Source organism: Pinus tabuliformis, chromosome 2_1 (genome assembly GCF_031772625.1).
Source record: "Pinus tabuliformis cultivar Carrire ecotype Pingquan chromosome 2_1, CPIR1, whole genome shotgun sequence".
NCBI lineage: Eukaryota > Viridiplantae > Streptophyta > Pinopsida > Pinales > Pinaceae > Pinus > Pinus tabuliformis.
The window spans coordinates 805,790,647-805,808,018 of record NC_142299.1 but is presented as its reverse complement, the minus strand read 5'-3'; the positions used below and the strand labels follow the sequence as shown (position 1 = coordinate 805,808,018).

The following is a 17,372-nucleotide window of genomic DNA, read 5'->3' as shown; positions in this document are numbered from 1 at the left end:
TATTCACGTGACTAGCCCATTTTCCATGAATATTGGGGGCTGATGTGGTATCCTCTTGAATTATGGTGGTGAAAACAGGAAGGTTAACTTCTGAGTGGCATAGATTTCACCTATGGATTCTGATTGATGTGATTCTTGTGTCATTGGAAAGGTCTTTGTGTATAAAAGAGCATGAAAAAGTGTCGTGTTAAAGCGGAAATAATTTACCCCTGAAAAATGTCGTTTGATGCCTCAAAATACTCCTAGAAGGTTTCAATCCTTGCTTTGCCAAACAAGGTCCTGTTAATGAAAACGGTCCCTTGAGTTGATTCCTCCACTTTTTCCACTCTGAAAGCATCGAGATGGATGAAAAAAATATAATGATCCTATCCAGATCAATGCATTATGTAGCCAATATGCACTTTGTGTTCACCTACTCTATTAATGGGACTATGGACCATAGAAGTTAAGCATGTTCTATATGAGTAAGGTGACTTGGTAAAGTTGAATTTATAGAATTTTCTCCATAAAAAGAACATAAGCTAATAACTACCGATGGACCCATTAACACTTTATCTCCATTAATAAATGTTATTCACTGTCTATATACTTAATTGTGCAACCCATTGTCTCTCTACAAAGAGTGCAATTTCTACTAAAGGAATGGATTTCCAAGATGCAAACTCTTGTGAATGGAAATGATAAAATTATTAGTACATAAAGTTGCATCTCCAAAAAGAAAATGTTTAGTACTTTATTAGAGGTCACATATAGAACTTAAAAGTTTTTATGAAAGTATCTCTTATTTTATAAAAATACTTGAGATATATAAAGATAATAAGAAGAGAATATTTAACCCAATTTAAAAATATTACATAGCCATTTCAACACAATATTTACATTAAAAAAAACCATTTGCAAACTCCATCTTTTAAATGATTATAATATTCAAAATTTAAATTTACTATGTTACATTTACCATTAATATATATGTTTTTTATTTACATCGTAAGACGTTCCCTTTGAGAAAAACTTTCCTTCTAACCACTTGTCATTACTTTGGGTCATTGGATTATATGTTAGACGATTGAAAAATGCTCAGCCCTTGGATGATCATCAAAGGAAGAGAATGTAGTTGGAATGAAGGTTATTAAACCCTAATTATTGCGTCTGGAAAATAGGCGGAGATGATGATGGCGCACAAAAATAAGTGGAGATGAAATTGAATTGTGAAGTAAGACTTCCTGGAGCATGGAAAAACATAGATTATCAAAAGAAAAAGCAAAGATAGAGATAAGGAGGAGCACAGTTTGTATGTTGTCTAGATTGATTACTCAAAACCAAAATCAAGATTTGTTGAAGCTTGACAAATTCCGTTGAATGTTGTTGAAGTGAGCACCAATCCTTTGTTGAAAAGATCACCTGACAAAGCTTCTTCCCCTTCATTGTGTTGGTGGGAATGTTGATTTCGAGCTTGATAGTGGGTTGCCTAGAGCATCACATGGTCTTGGGGTTGGAGATTTGTAAATGGTGTTTGATGGTATTTGATGATGTTTGGAAATTCGGGGAGCCCGGGAAAAAAAAGATTAGCAGTAGAAGAAGAAAAAATAAGGAGGGCATATTTCCTACATTGTCTAGATTGATGTACTCAAAACCAAAATCAAGATTTGTTGAAGCTCGACAGAGTCCGTTGAATGTTGTTAAAGGGAGCACCAATCCTTTGTTGAAACGATTGCCTGGCAGAGCTTCTTCCCCCACGCTTCTTCCACTTAATTGTGCTGGTGGGAATGTTGATTTTGAGCTTCACAGTGGGCTACCTGGAGCATCATATGGTCCTAGGGTTGGAGATTTGGAAATGGTGTTTTATGGTGTTTATCAAAAGAAACTTTATTCTCATGAAGAGGGTTCTTTACTTTGTCTATGGACTTAGAAAGAGAATACAGGATTGTATTTGATTCCCCAGGTTGAGTGCTCCACCTAGAGCCATAAGTTGCTGACCTATGTGACCAGGCTATTAGCTACCTTGATAATCGTATTTTCAGAGTCTTTTAAGCAAAATTGAGGTATTTTATGTTAGCCCTCGCTTTGTTGTGAAAACCCTAACTTATAATTTACACTTTTTATGCAGGGTTATTTCGGTTGTTGGGTATGGCACTATTCTTCCAATTCAGAACACTCGTTACTATATACATCATAGTTTTTCTTCATCTTGTAGATCTCTTTGGTGTTTTATTGTTGAATTCTAAAATTATTGGTTTCTTTCTAATGGGATTCCATATTTTACAAGTATGTAATGAGCTAATTAATTCTCAATTCCTTGAACTCAATGCCATTTATAACAAGCTAGTATCAAGTTATGACCCTGTGATGGTCATCTCTAAGCAATGAACATTCATAGAGCTTGGGCACTCATATATGTGAGAGGTCACAGTAGGAAGTGTCATGGGTGAATTTTCAGCAACATATGTCTTGGTAGCTAGTTGCCAATATTATTTGTTTAGCTTCTATTGTACCAGATCTCAAAGAAGGAAAAGAAAATTCATACTACTATCATTTATATTGTAATGAAAGTTATTTGTACATATTGTAATTAATTGATCAGAGGAATGCTATAATGATGAAATGTATTCTTGGGAAGAAGGTTATTTACTTTGTCTATGGACTTAGAAAGAGCGTGTAGGAAAAAACATTCATACTACTATTATTTATATTATAATAAAAGTTGTTTGTACATGTTGTAATTAATTGATCAGAGGAATGCTATAATAATGAAATGTTTTCTTAGGGAGAGGGTTATTTACTTTGTCTATGGACTCAGAAAGAGCATGCATGATTGTATTTGGTTTGTTTTTCTTATTTTGGCACGGAGTCTACTGTTTGATCCCCAGGTTGAGCATTCCACCAAGAGCCATAAGGTGCTGGCCTATGTGACCAGGCTATTGGTTTCCTTGATATTCGTATTTTCAGAGTCTTTGAGAAAAATTGAGGGCTTTTATGTTAACCCTCGCTCTGTCGTGCAAACCCTAACTTATAATTTATACTTTTTATGCAGGTTTATTCCAGCTGTCATGTATGGCATTATTCTTCCAACCTCGAACTCTCATCATAGTTTTTATTCATCTTGCATGATCTCTGTGTTTTTTTGTTGAGTACTAAAAATATTGGTTTATTTTCTAATATTTTACAGGTATATAGAGGAAGGAGACCTTCTGAGGTTCTTGAAAAAGAGTGAGGTGGAACCAATATTTCCCCAATTTGAAGGAACAATTGAGACTGACAAGATAAAAAAATATGCTCTAAAGAATTGGGTGGTATGCATTTTTAACTCTGATCCTTAGTTCCTATACTTTTCTTCATTGTAATGTATGCTTCCATGAATTTGATGCTCTCAACATTGCCAAATGACTCTAGCATTATCCTTCTCTAGAGTTTCTTGAACTAAAAAAACTAGATTAAAGATATAAATTAGTTTGTTGTTTTACATTTACAATTCTAGGATTGCTACCATATCAATATGTTTTAGACCTCTCACAATTGGGCTTATATTTCAGGTGAATGTTTATCTAGAAAAGAAATCGTTGGCCCATTCTTTGAATGACACCAAAACTGTTGTAAAATAACTGCACCAAATTGCCAATGTGATTGTCACTGTAGTCATGATAATTGTCATTTTACTTGTTCTGGGGATTTCCACATCCCATGTCATTTTGCTGGTATCATCTCAACTGGTATTAGTAGGCTTCATATTTAGGAATACCTACAAAACATTTTTTTAAGAAATTGTGTTTGTGTTCGTTATGCATCCCTTTGATGTTGGTGACCAATGCATTGTTGATGGTGTTTAGGTAAGGGTAGAAGGTTGAGAATAGCCAACATTGTCATTGTTTAGTTTTTCACAATCATTTCTTTTTTATGGCCATGCTGCAGAGGAACTCATCTTGCCCAATTTGGTTTCTGCTACTAAGTCCTCTGTTTTGTTGCAGATGATTGTAGAAGAAATAAACATTCTCACAACAGTTTTCCTGCAGTCCTTTCAAATTCGTCAATTATGGTTAAAGAGCCATAGTGAGTTTGGGATCCAGCCAGATCCTGTGCCCAAAGAAACCAAGGTAGTCTCAGCAACAAAGGTAGATGCATGGGTATTCCAACATGATCTATTTCATATGTGATACACATCATAGGTTGAGGGTGATGGACGCATCGACAACCTCTGCATAGCTTGTCGGGGGTGGATGGAGCGATTGAGACTTTGTTGGGTGGTTACAATTGATTAGGGCGATAATGGAGACCTAGGCAGCTAATGGGTATAACATTCAAAATTCTTTGATTAATTTTTAAATTGCTTGGGTAAATTGTTGCTACCATTTGACTGCAAATATTAATTTAAGATTTACACTAGGCCGAGTGCATGGTTGAACGGCGGGGCTGCCGGCTTATTCGCGCCCCGCCCGGTTTCGATTCTCTATGGTGATGCTGCTCTGCAGCCCATTGTTTGATCGTCAGTGCATATTGATATATGGTCTATGATGTTTGATTGATGTGATGCTTAACTGCCTGGATACATGCAAAATATTATACATATGGCCTAATAAATGCTTCTTCAGGGGATTAGCCACCCCCATTTAAAAAATAATTTAAGATTTACACTATCAATCGGGAATCTGTATTGGTCATGCAATAGAATTGGCATAACTAGAAGGACAGAGTCACACTGAGAACTATCCAAGGTTGTTTCGAAACAATTTTATTATTTACCAAGATCCATGATAGAGGAACCTCTTAATAAAATTGCCTAAGTGTATGACTGAGTTGATCGAAGGGACATGGTATGTGCATTTAAGCATTCAAGATTATAAATTTTGATTTTTTAAAATGCTTCTTGATATCTCAGTGATGCATCTAAGATTTTGGATTTTTTTTTAAATGATTTATAATAGCTCGGCCATGAGCATCTATCACTTATCCAAAAGTGAGATGTTGTTTACACCATATAACCATGTAATGGACAGTCCATCCTCTATTCCTACAACTCACTAGCCACGTTTAATGACACTTTTTTTAGAAATTGAACATGATGGAGATATAACAACAGTAAAATTTCACTAATATGGCTCCCCTCTCATGAATAACTTTGGATTTCTTTTTACAAATTTCATTGTAATTGTTTTGTTGAAGCATTTGGGAAAAGTAGATATAAAAATGTTTTTTTTTTATTTGATGTTATTAGATAATTGCTCCTTAGCTCACTGTTTTGGCATTGGTATGATTAGAAGCAAGATGCAAATCTAAAACTAGAAAGCAACCTGATGGGATCCAAACCCCCAATTGCATGAATAAATGCATGGGATGCACATCTTTTACAACTTCCCTAACAATTCATCCACATCCTCGAGATCCTCTGAGTCATGATGGAGATTAATATAGCAGCAAGAAGAAAACGATGTCTCAGTTGCTGTATGGACAACATAATTACTATAACTTAGCGTGGAAATGTAACTACGGAAATGTAAGTGTAGAAACAAAACATTTCAGCCTTAAACATTTTTTATGTAAAATGATTTAATGATGTCTCCGTTGCTGGATGGATATCATAATTACTGTAACAACCAAGAAATGTAAGTGCAAATACAACAAGTTTCAGCCTCAGAACAAATTTTTATGCAATGAGCTAATTAATTCTCAATTCTTTGAACTCAAGGCCATTTATAACAAGACAGTATCAAGTTCTAAAGCTGTGATGGTCATCTCTAAGCAGTGAACATTCCTAGATCCTGGGCGCTCATATCTGTGAGTGGTCACAGTAGCAAGTGTCGTGGGTGAATTTTGAGTAGCATATCTCTGAGCAGTTAGAGTAACTTAGAGTAAAAAATGTCATGGGTGAATTTTCAATAACAAATGTCTTGGTAGCTAGTTACCAATATTATTTGTTTAGCCTCTGTTGTATAAGATCTCAAAGAAGTAAAAAGCATTCATACTATTATCATTTATATTGTAATGAAAGTTGTCTGTACATGTTGTAATTAATTGATCAGAGGAATGTTATAATGATGAAATGTATTGCAAACTAACTCATTTAATTTCATTGTTGGTCTTTGCAGTTAAATGGGTAATTAATTGGAATGCTATAATGATGAAATGTATTGCAAACTAACTCCTTTAATTTCATTGTTTGTCCTCACAGTTAAATGGGTGCACTATAACCTAGGGAAATGTGTCTATCATAAAATATCATATATATAATTCTTTTTCTAAATCTACATAAAACGGATTTCCTTTAGCTTTCTAATTATAGACCAAACTTGCTTTAATTTTTAAAGTAAAATTTCTTAACAAAATTTATGGCTCTCTCACGCTTCCCTTTGTTCACATCAAAATAACACTTTGTTTCACCATATGATGATGATCAACTGAGTATACAAAATTAAAACGTTTTCCATTGATATGCACATGTATTTTAGTTGTATCTCACTCAAAATAACACTATTATGAACCACCACTGATCATAATAGGAACTTCCCAGCGTTGAGCTGCAGCAATGGCTAGCACAAGCCGGATCGAGTCCATCTTTGCAACTGGTGCAAACGTCTCATTGTAGTCAATGATAGGTACCTCTGATAAGCCCTTTGCCACTAGCTGAGCTTTGTGAACCACCACTGATCATAATGTTGTAACCATTTTTAAAAACTTGTAGAGAACCGCTCAAAACATTTTTATGTCACCATTTTTTAAAATGTGTAGACACAATCCCAAAACATGTTTATATCTAAATGAGCATTTTTAAAAACGTGCAGAGAAAAGCTCAAAAATATGTTTATATCTAAGTGATGTTGCAGTTTTATATTTTAAGTTTTGTTTTTTGGGTTGAAATTTGGTGATATAATTATAGGTTAAATTGTGATATTTGGTTATTTCAAATATATTTTTAATTATATAAGTAAATTAATCTAGTGACTTGAAATTTTTTTGGAATATTTTAATTTTGTTTGTCTAATAAAATTGATAATAAAATATACTAGAAAAAACTCCAAAACATAAAAGAATTAAATTGTATTTCAGATAGTCTATGGTAGAGAAAATGGTGACAGGGTGTTCTGTGAAGGCACTCTTGGTGGAAAGGTCACCAGTTCGATCTACTCAAACCACACTTACTCATGTCAATCACCTCAGTACCTAGAAAATAAAAAAATTCTATATCCCAAATATCAAACCATAATATATCCCAAATATCAAATCATTATGGTTTGTGATTTCACTGCTTTTTTCTGATGTCACGTTTTAGAATAATCACATAACTGCTCTGTCACATTTATCAAATAATTAATGATGATATATCGTCCAATATCATTAGCGATGAGTTATTATATCAATGATTTAAATATTTGCTTCATAACATTGGAAATATAATGTCCCACTTAATTAGAATGACTCAGAGACGGTAGAATCAAACTATTCACTAGCACAGTCCTCGTACAGTGAAGTAAAGTTTGAATATTTTCCATCTCGACAACTGAGCACTGAAAGCTACATATCTATGCATCTGCGTTCAATAAAAAAGAAGATAACGGCACATACTTGAATGACCGTAATGTAAATTTGACAGCAGGTGTGCGAGATTTTGCCTGTGACATAGTGATATTCTATAGAGTACACAACTTTAGTGTTCCTGACTCGACTGCAACAAAACAACAAAGTGATTGCACATGTTTCATAGATTTTGGAGGGCACTCATCTCCTGCCTGTTGGATATCTATAATTCAGGATCAAAGGAATCGTACAATCATAAGTAATTACCTATCAATTTATATTTATGTCTCGTACAACCGGCAAGTCTGCTAGACCGTTAGACCCAATTCTTCTCAGTGTTGGATGCTGAAATGTGGGATGAAGTTTTTTAAATTCTAGAGGACTCTCTGTAATGTCAAACACTGTATTGATCTAGAATCATAAGAGCCAGGCACTCACCCTAGGGTTCTATATAACTGATCATGGATTAGATGGTCTTAGCTACATTCAGGAAAATATTTTGAGGAACTTGACATTCATTGCCATTTGTTGCCCTGGGAAATCCATATCAAGTTAGTTGGCTCAGCCACAAATCAAATTCTATTGCAACGCTGACATCTGGAAATTTGGAAAGTTAGTTGTATTGCAATTATAGGTCGTATCATTTATTGTATCCAGTTAGTTAATGGCAGTTCCCAACAATATCTAAAAATATGAGAGTAATAATGCTACCTGTGTGTGAAAATGAAAATTTAAGTAGAAAACAGTTTCTCTAGATTCCAATACCCAATCAATTTCAACATGTGCCTTGCTTGCTGATCCACTTGGAACTATATTAGAGTTCTCTTCCTTTGGCAGATTGATTAGTAATGTTTTTCATAGTGTATGTGAAGTCCAAGTATGCCTCAGTTCTGTCATGTTTAATCATTTTTTGAGATGAGATTTGATGTATGTAAAATGGGATTGTTAAACAAGTTCTATGTGATTTTTTTTTCTCTCATAAGAAAGGATTCAAGAAAATGTATCTGAATTTTGATTCATTTTTTATATAAATTCCAGCGTGTTGTCATAATTATGTTTTTATGGTTAATAGTATAGAATATTTAGGGTAGTGTTTTATGTGTACTAAAATATTTATGAGGTTCAATATTATGTGTGGGGTTTTGTTTTCAAGATATGTTTGTCCAGAGCCATGTTACTTGGGAGCGGGAGCGGGAGCGAGAGCGGGGAGCGGGAGCGGGAGCGGGAGCGACCATTTTCAGAAGCTCCCGGTTTGGGAGCGAATCCCGGAGCGATTTTTTAAAAATATATATATATATTTTATATTTTTTAATTTTTGATACATATATGTCAACAAAAACATGTAGAATGATGAATTAGATATAAAAAACATAAAAAAGCATAGATTGAACCATATAACAACAATCATCTAGAAGTTATAATCTTCATCAACCACGTCCGCAAGTTAGTAACATGGTAACATACAACATATTGAGTTTCATGATTCATCAATCTTAAAGTTTCAAGCTTTCAAAATTCAATATATAACATTTATCATCATTGATCACCAAAGTTGTACTTGTAAGCTAAGTGTAACCATTACAACAAATAATATCTAACATGAAATGAAATGTTATAAAATGAAATGAAATGAAACAACTTTCAACTTTCATGAAGCATCATATTCATAATTCATTACTAATGAGTTATAATTGAGATATATTGTTTAAAAAAATATCATAGTAAATATGAAAGAGTCAATAGTTATAAAAGCTACTAGAAACTAGAAAAGAGAAGTAAATCTATTATCTATTTCTTATGCTTGGGCCTCTTGCCACCACGAGAAATGTCTAATTTTTTAGTCTTGTTGCAAAATCAGGATCTTTGTCATTAATATCACCCTCCAAGCATTAATATCCAAAGGTATCTTTGTCATTACCTTTGTATTTGTATAGTGATCTTTGTCATTAATATCACCCTCTAAGCATTAACATAAGACAGAAAAAGCATAGCATGTCAAGTCAAGATTTTGTTTGAGTGATGTGTACATTTTTAGAAGGGTCATGATAGAGGAGTTCGACAACCAATGTCACTAACATCAAGGTACATAAAGGGATTGGTACTCTTGATTAAATACGAATTCCATACCCTAATACATGACAAAATTCAATGGAAACATTGCAATCCCCCAATCCTGAAATCCTGAAAAACTGTTAAGTCTGCTGGATTTTGAATGAAATCTAAAATTCTACTTTCTCCATATGAAATCCAATGAGGACGAAACCACTCTCAAACATCCTGAGTCATTTCATGGTAATGTTAAAAATTTAAGTAAAAGGATGAAAATGAAAATTAAAGAAAATGTCACTTTTACTTTAAGAATTTAACATTACCATGAATAGCATATCAATACTAGGGCCTACACTTGATCATTAAGCTGCCCCACTCAAAAACTATTTGTTTCTTTCAAAAAAAATTGCATTTCGAACATTACTACAAAAAAAAAATGCAAAAAAGGCAAAACGCTCCCGAAAACGCTCCCGAAAAGGCAAGGAGCGAAATTTTTTTTAGGGAGCGCGCTCCTGAAATCGCTCCCTAAAAGGGAGCGATTTCGGGAGCGCGCTCCCGACCCGCTCCCGAGTCGCTCCCGCCCGGAGCGCGGATTGGGAGCGGGAGCGAGGGGGGGGGGGGCGCTCCCCCGCAACACTGGTCCAGAGTAAGGAATATTTCAAAGGAAGAAGACTAGGTTGCTGCACTTTCTATTGGCCATGTCTCTCTTGAAAAAAATCTATAAAACAAGAAGTAAGGTAAGTGGATTTCTTTGAGTAATCCAATAGTAGTTAGAACCCGAGCTTATGATTTGGTATCTTGGAGATAATCTTATATACTAGATTTTTCATTATTTCTTCTAAGATCAGTTGGTTACAGAGTTGATGAAGACATATGAGTGTCGTATGCTGCTCTAACCTTAAAAAATGTTATCACACATCTACTAACCATTGTGATGCTTCACATTTTATTATGTCTTTTAAACTAGCAAAGGACAAACATGTGGCAAGAGTCAATAAATCATTTCCAATATGTTATTCTCATAAGTTAAGTAACAATGACCACTAAGAACAATGCAATGGACCAATATTTATTGCTCCATTGCATAAAAATGATTTAAAATTTTATTTCTTTCTTTTATGCTATCTTTTTTCTAAGCTACTGCCTTACGATGTTTCCTTTGCAACATATAATACAATTGTTAGTTATGATATAGTTAAACTCCTTATTTTTATTGAATAACTCTATGTTATATATTCAAAAAGTTGAATATATGGAGAGATTTAGTATTACCATTATTTATACTTTTACCTTACCAATTAAAAGTACACCATATTATTAAATTTGAAACATAGATCACTAAAATAATAAAAATGGCAAATTATCTTCTTAAACAAAATTCTAACTTGATACATAATATTATTAAATTTATTTCAATAAAATTAAAATATAATAAAAAATTAATATACGTTAATAATTTTTTTTATAAAATTCAAATTTAATATATTCATAAAATCTAAAAAATTAATTTTAAATACCATTTAAATTTAAAAAAAAAATTCAAATTTCAATAATGTAAAGCTTCCTCACAGTTGACTCAACTTTTTACAAAATTGTAAGTTTAAAGTCTTGAAACTTTGGAATTGTCATATGCTTTTCGGACCTTATTTGTTTTAATAGTCTATAACACATTAGGTTTATATGTGTATAATCCAAGTATAAAACTAGTCTTATTTGTATCATTTCAATTAAAAAGGGTTTTTTTATGAGTAAATTTGTTATCTCATATGGATGATATTAACATAATCACATTAGTACATGTGTTTGATATATGTTGATCGACATTATTTTTGTAAGTCGATTGACATATAAAAAGTGAAAAATTTCTCCAATCAATGTATATCAACTACATTTACTAATGTGGTTGTGCTAGTTGATAGTTGATGTAAGTGGGGTAGATTTGTTCACCATGGTTGAGGAGAGCTTATGAGTTTGATCATGGTTGACAAGGTTGACTGACATTGAAGAGGGTTGACTAAGGTTGAATGACTGTGGTTGACCAAGGTCAACCATTAATGTCACAATGTATTGTTGTTACATCGATCTAATAATGTTACATAAATGTTGACCATGGTTGATCTCGCATCAATGTAATGTTACAAATATGGTTACATTAACGGTTGAAGTGGTTTGATGGGGTTGAATATGGTTGATGAGTTAGACCGAGGTTAAAGAGTGTTGACCATCGTTGGTCAAGCTAGACGACGATTGACCTTAGTTGAACATGATTGACATTGATTACCATGATTGACCTCATTGAACATGGTTGACAATGATTACCATGGTTGACCTTAATAGACCATGATTGACAATTACTACCATGACTAACCTAAGTTGACAATGATTAACAATGATTAACTTGGTTGACCAGGTATTAGGGGGAAGATTATGGTTGACCTTAGTTTAGCATGGTTGACAAGTTTAATTGATGATGAAGAGTGTTGATTGCGAATTAACATGGTTGAATAAGTTTGACCATGGTCAACCAAAAATGTAAAAATGTATTTATGTTACATTAATCTAGCAATTTACCATAAAATTGCCAATTGTAATATTGTTACATTAATGTTGACCATGATTGATGTTACATTAATTTTTATGTTAATGTTACAAAAATTGCTTCATTACCAACTGAGGAGGGTTAATGAAGTTCATCTTGATTGAAGAGGGTTGACCATCCTTGATTGAGGCAAACCATGGTTGATGGAGGTATAATGGTTCACCTCATTAACCCATGGTTGATTGAGGTTAACCTTGGTCAATTATGGTTGGCTATGATCTTTATGGTTGATTAAGGATAAAGAGGAGAGATTATAATTGACCCTAGTTAATTATGGTTGGTATGGTTGACATATGGTTAATTATTTTATTATTTTCCTCAAAAGGTCCATTTTATCCTCAAAGTTCACCTAATGCAACATGGCAAACTATTGAACTTAGCCCAGTTGTTGTGTAAACTATGACCCACCTAAGAGTTTCCCTCTACTTTTGAAATAAACAAGTGGCTCATCTAAGATAGAGAAGTTGCATGCTGATACAAAGGGTATATGCTAAACTATTTTGACTCATTCTATACACAATCTTGAAGAATTGTTTCTCCTTACAATTTTGATACATTTTTTAATATATTTTCTACATAATTTTGACATCTATCACCTTGATAATTTTCCAATCATTAGAAATTGTACATGAGACCAATAATTTGAAGCAAGTGCTTGGTTTAAAAGGTTGCTTCCATCTAGCGATGACTATGTGATCTTTCTTTGAGCTTAGGGACCCTATAATCTCTAAATGACATAAGCATTACGGTGAGGCAAATGTACACCGAACTACTTCCCATCAATTCTTTTGTAAGGCAAGGTGTGTGTCCATCAATTAGGTTTGTTATAGTTTCATATTAATTTTACTAAATTTATTCAATCTATTTGTGTTTATTTATCTTTGAACAACCCAAATCTCATAATCTATAAATAGAGTTGTATTATTCCATTTGTCAATTAATGACAAGAACAATGATCGATTTAACATAAGATTAATTTGATGCAAATAAGATTTATGGTTATTTATTCATTTATCAATTTAAGATAGGATCAATGATATGTAAGTGGTCACAATAAAATCATATAGGTTTTAACTATAAAACTTATTTCAGTCTCATTCAAAACAAGCAACCTAGAAAGAAAAAGTGTTATATAGAAAATGGCAAGGACCAAACCTCTTAAAAGCCTTGAAGTGACTATGAAGAAAATGTTGTCAAACATATTCAATATCACACTTTATGATTTTATTCGAATTGCAAAAAATAACTATTTAATCCCAATTTTGGTTGATCCAACAACTTTAAAGATGGTTTAAAGAGATTTGAAACATACAACAATCATTAAAACACAATAATTACTCACAATAATACAATAATCAATATGGCTTCGACAACTGGAAAATAAATATATTTTTACTGGAACATAAATATATTACCTAAGAAAATATTTGTGAAGATATTTTTAGATAAACAATCAGACTTGAATTGAAAAAGAAGGAGTTGCAGCTCACAGGTGAGTACTGCACCTGGAGACTACACTCAAACAAAGAGAACTCTCTCCATACACTCTGCTTCATCAAATGAGCAATTACATCATTAAGTACATTACTAGAGATCAGAAAGTTGCAACCAAACTCCTACACTCTAGGAACAAATCCTAAACTAAGGAGATACGTTACAACTTGTGTAACCATTTCTCCATTAATAAAAAATAATATTAATTATTTTCAACTCCCCCCTTAATGGAGAAAGGATTATCCTGAACTCCTAGCATCCCTCTAAACAATTCAAACTTTACACGCCCAAGAGGCTTAGTAAAAATATCAGCCATGTTATCACAAGTTTTACAATATTCAACACATATCTCTTTTGACTGTAGTTTCTCTCGATGAAGCAGAGCTACAGTGCTCTGCTTTTTGCTGCTCCATGCTATGACCCCGGATCCAATGCTAAATGCGTAACCTGTGATAGATCTTTGATCATCCAAGTTACCTGCCCAATCGGAATCTGAAAAACCTGCTAGAATAACATCAGAAGTGTCAGTGTACAAAATGCCATAATTACTAGTACCACTAAGATACCTCAACACACTTTTTGCTGCGACCCAGTGACTTTCGAGTGGTTTTGACATAAACTAGCTTAACACACTAACAAAATATGCCAAATCTGGTCTAGTTGTAGTCAGATATATCAAACTGCCAACTAGCTGTTTGTACATGGTTGCATCCACCTCTTTAGTACCGTCGTTATTGCTCAACTTTAAGTTCTGCTGTAATGGTGTTGCTGCTGATCTGCACTGCTCCATTTTGAACCTTTCCAGCAAGCTTCTGGCATACTTCCCTTGAGTAAGAAAGGTTTGTCCAGAGTCTTTCCATACCTCCAATCCCAAGCAATAATGAAGGTTTCCGAGGTCTTTCCATCTCATACACTTGTGACATCTGATTTCTTTGATCAGATTGTTAGCATTCCCTATTATGATCATATCATCTACATACAAAGAAATCAAAATAATTTGCCTCTGTTTATTAAACTTGGTATATAGATTTGGATCATTCAAGCTCCTATGAAAGCTATGCTATACAAAAAATGTGTCAATTTTCTCATACCACGACCTGGGTGCCTGTTTTAAACCATAAAGTACCTTTTTCAATTTACACACAAGATGTTCCTGCCCCTTTTTCACAAAACCTTCAGGCTGTACTAAATAAATTTCTTCCTTCAAGTCACCATTCAGAAATGCAGACTTAACATCTAGCTGGTGTAGCTGCCATTTGTGTTTTGTTGCTAAGGAAATTAACATTCTAATGGTGTTTAATTTGGCTACAGGAGCAAAGGTGTCATCGAAATCTATTCCCTCTTTCTGTGAGTAACCCTTTGCTACCAGTCTAGCTTTAAGTTTCTCTATACTCCCATCTGCATTTATTTTTTGTTTATATAGCCATTTGCATCCTATGGGGGTTTTACCTTCAGGCAATTCAACCAAATCCCAAGTATGGTTTCTGTTTATTGATTCTATTTCCTCATACATTGCAGCTCTCCATGCATTAGATTTACTTGCTTCCTCATAATTTTCAGGTTCTACAATGTTTAAAAACTTTGACATTAATGCATAGTCTTTCAATTTAGAAGGTAATCAAGTATTCCTACTTGATCTCCTTGGTAGGGGACTTACCTCAAATCTGTCTATTTCAGCCTTTTTTGGGCTTGCATTATTGATTACATTTCCTGTTACTTCTTCTTGTTTCTGCTCCTGCTCTTCATCTTCCTCACTGTTTTCTTCCATTAGCAATGGAATGTCCCAATCACTGTTAGAGTCATCCTTTCCTTCTTCAACATGTTCTAATTCTAACATTGTAAATTCCCCAGGATTCCCAAGATTGAAAGGACCAGCATGTTCGCCCTCCATAAGTCGCATAAGGCCTTCAACCAGATCAGAAATAAACTGGAAATTTCGTATCTGTTTCCCATTTCCATAGACTGTCAAAGGCTCCTTGCGCAAAGCCTGAGCAACAAAATTACTTATAACCTGACCATCATCAAGATACATTCGCGGACCGTATGTATTGAAAATTCGAGCAATCCGAACCTCAACATTTGCCCCAACACACTTGGCAAGTCTGGATATGTTCAAGATTCCCACATCATTAGTTTTGATAGTCTTCACAGGATTGTGTTTGTAATGCACAGGGGAAGCGGGGCAAGCCAAATGGTAGATCTGATCAACCTCCAACAGTAAGGGTTCCACAACATCATGCCTTATCTGTTCAAACCTCGGATTGCCAAAATGATGCAAAACATTCTCCTTCCTTCCTGTGAAGAAATTATCGACAACAATAACACTGTCGCCTCTTGCCATGAGCCTGTCGAGTAGATGACTGCCAACAAAGCCAGCCCCACCCGTCACGACAACTCGCAGGGACTTTCTCTTCAAACCTAGGGGCACTTTAGCCCCCAAATTCACCATCGAACCTGAATGATACTGAGCAAACCGAGAAACAGGAGTCTCATAAACAACCCAATGAGGTTTGTCGGGCACAAACCTTCCATTTTCATTAATATTAGAAGTCAAAAAACCACGCTGAAGGATAAAGAAAGTCGATGCGATGGCGATTCCTATCAAAATAAACAGCAGCCGCTGCTCCCTGAGCAAATAATCCACTGGCCTGATAATAGACCACGCCTTTTCTGGCTTAAGAGAGTACTCATCACTGTTATTCATATTGGACTGATAAAATTTCTGATCCTCTGATGAATAAGTCTTCAATGAGCCACCACCGGGCAAGTCCGATCTGCTGCCACCAAACAGATCAGGAACTCCAATGCGCCACCACCGGGGAAATCCGATTTGCTGCCACTGAACAGATTAGGAACTCTAATGCGCCACCACTGGGCAAATCTGATCTGCTGCCACCGAACAGATCAGGAACTTTCAATGTGCCACCACCGGGCAAATCTGATCTGCTGCCACCGAACAGATCAGGAACTTTCAATGCGCCACCACTGGGCAAATCTGATCTGCTGCCACCGAACAGATCAGGAACTTTCAATGCGCCACCACCGGGCAAATCCGATCTGCTGCCACCGAACAGATCAGAAATTTCAAAGTGCCACCACCGGGCAAGGCCGATCTGCAAAAAATTGCAGATTTTCCAAAGAGAAAGAGGCTGGCGCTTCTCGACAGCAAAATACCCGCGCCGAAAACAAAATCGATGCGTCTTACGAAATTGGCGCAATTCAGGCTTGATTTTCCGCGCCAATAGCACTTTTTGGCGCTACTATCTCTCTCAAAACCGTGCCAAATGGCGCGACTGTTCCTTAATAAACAACGCCAACCCTTTCTTCCGCTCAAAAATGGCGCCACTGTTCGCGACGAAACCGCGCCAACCCTATTTTCCGCTCAGAGATGATCAGTCATCTAAGACTTGTCTTCAGGTGTTACTGCGGTCCACCTGATTTTACGAATGCTTCTGTACACTCCACCGCCACTATAGTTCTGTAATCAATGATGCATCCTAAAAAAACAATTAAGGCTATCCCTACTCTGTGCTCTGATACCAAGATAAAAAATCAGACTTGAATTGAAAAAGGCGTTGCAGCTCACAGGTGAGTACTACACCTGGAGACTGCACTCAAACAAAGAGAACTCTCTCCGTACACTCTACTTCATCAAATGAGCAATTACATCATTAAGTACATTACTAGAGATCAGGAAATTGCAACCAAACTCCTACACTCTAGGAAC

The 17,372-nt window shown here is 35.0% G+C and overlaps 2 pseudogenes across 1 annotated transcript; one reads left to right on the top strand and one right to left on the bottom strand.

The window, feature by feature from the left end:
- The first annotated feature begins 1,102 nt into the window (after positions 1-1,102).
- Positions 1,103-3,962, top strand: LOC149203044 (mechanosensitive ion channel protein 5-like; annotated as a pseudogene). Its single transcript, XR_016253597.1, has 3 exons — positions 1,103-3,049; positions 3,167-3,290; positions 3,531-3,962. The product of XR_016253597.1 is annotated as a mechanosensitive ion channel protein 5-like (transcript).
- A 2,500-nt stretch (positions 3,963-6,462) lies between these two features.
- Positions 6,463-16,349, bottom strand: LOC149203043 (UDP-glucuronic acid decarboxylase 2 pseudogene; annotated as a pseudogene).
- Between the last annotated feature and the right edge of the window lie 1,023 nt (positions 16,350-17,372).